The sequence below is a fragment of the Ictidomys tridecemlineatus genome, chromosome 3, assembly GCF_052094955.1.
Source record: "Ictidomys tridecemlineatus isolate mIctTri1 chromosome 3, mIctTri1.hap1, whole genome shotgun sequence".
NCBI classification, from domain to species: domain Eukaryota; kingdom Metazoa; phylum Chordata; class Mammalia; order Rodentia; family Sciuridae; genus Ictidomys; species Ictidomys tridecemlineatus.
Window position 1 is genome coordinate 61,618,094 of NC_135479.1, and position 1,465 is coordinate 61,619,558.

Genomic DNA, 1,465 nt, shown 5'->3' on the forward strand with positions numbered 1-1,465 from the left:
AAGCTGAGACCGAAACTGCCCTTGATGGGGGAGAAACAGGAAGCAGAGACATGTCACCGAGCAGGGAGGACGTGTGAGCCACCCGGTCGCTGCCTCTAACCCCCAGTGGCCAGGTGCAGCCCTGGAGGAAAATCCCCCTGCAGCCTGGAAATAGGGTACCTTTGTACGCACGTCACACTTGATCAAACAGGACAAATCCCACAGATCCATCTTGCACTGTGTCCAGTCATCTCCCGTTTTCTAAAACCTTAGTCCCCCATGTTTCTCTGGCACCTGCCACATCAAGGCCAATCTCCTTATCTGACATGCAAGCCACCTGTGAATCACAACCACACGTAGCTTTCACACTCATCCTTTGGCCCCTGGGCTCCGGCCACAGTAGGTGACGCCACCACACTTTTATTCCATTCTCTAGACTTCTGCACACGCCACCCGCCTGCCTGCTGTTCCTCTCCTCTGTTCCCAGAGGACTGGTCCTATTCATCCATTAAAACCCAACGCAGAAGCTGGGGTGGTGGCTCAGTGATAGAGCGATTGCCTAGTCTGTGTGGGCTCGATTCTCAGCACCACATAAATGAGCAAAATAAAGGCCCATCAACATCTAAAAAAATATTTTAAATAAGCAACAACAACTCAGAAGGAACCTCTTCTGCTTTAAACTCTGGGCACTATCTGTGCTATGTATCTGTGCTTTGTAAGGTCAAAAAGAAGTGCAAATAAACTGAGTTCAGTGGCACATGCCTGTAATTCCAGCAGCTCGGGAGTCTGAGGCAGGAGGATTGTAAATTTGAGGCAAGCCTAGGCAATTTAGTGATGCCCTGTTTTTTTTTGTTTGTTTGTTTTGTTTTGTTTTTTTTTTTTTTTTTTTTTTAAAAAAAAAGGTCTGGGAATGTGGATCAGTGGTGGTTCAATTCCCAGCGCTGCAGAAAGACTGCTTCTTGGGTGGGCATGATGGTGCCAGCCTGTAACCCCAGCAACTCCAGAGGCTGAGGCGGGAGGATCACATATTCAAAGCCAAACTCAGTAACTTAGTGAGATCTTGTCTCAAAATAAAAAATAAAAAGGGCAGAGGTTGTGGCTCAATGGTAAAGCACCCCTGGATTAAATCCCCAGTACAAAAAAAAGAGAAGTTTCTTTCTTCCTTCACAAATATTGACATGGATTTAGGGCTTCATGCTTTCATCAACTGATTATATATTATTATTATTATTTTGTGAACTCAGGGCCTTATGCATGCAAGGCAAGCACTCTACCAGCTGAGCTATAATCCCCAGCCCTATTATTTATTTTAATGGTCAAATTGTCCCTAATTTGGCCAATGTAATTCCTTCAAACTGACATGAACACATCCTGACTTTCTGACTTCTATATTCCTTTTTTTTTTCAGTGCTGGGGATTGACACCAGGGCTTCATGCATATTAGGCAAGCACTTACCACAGAGCTACACCCCTAGGCCCTGAAATG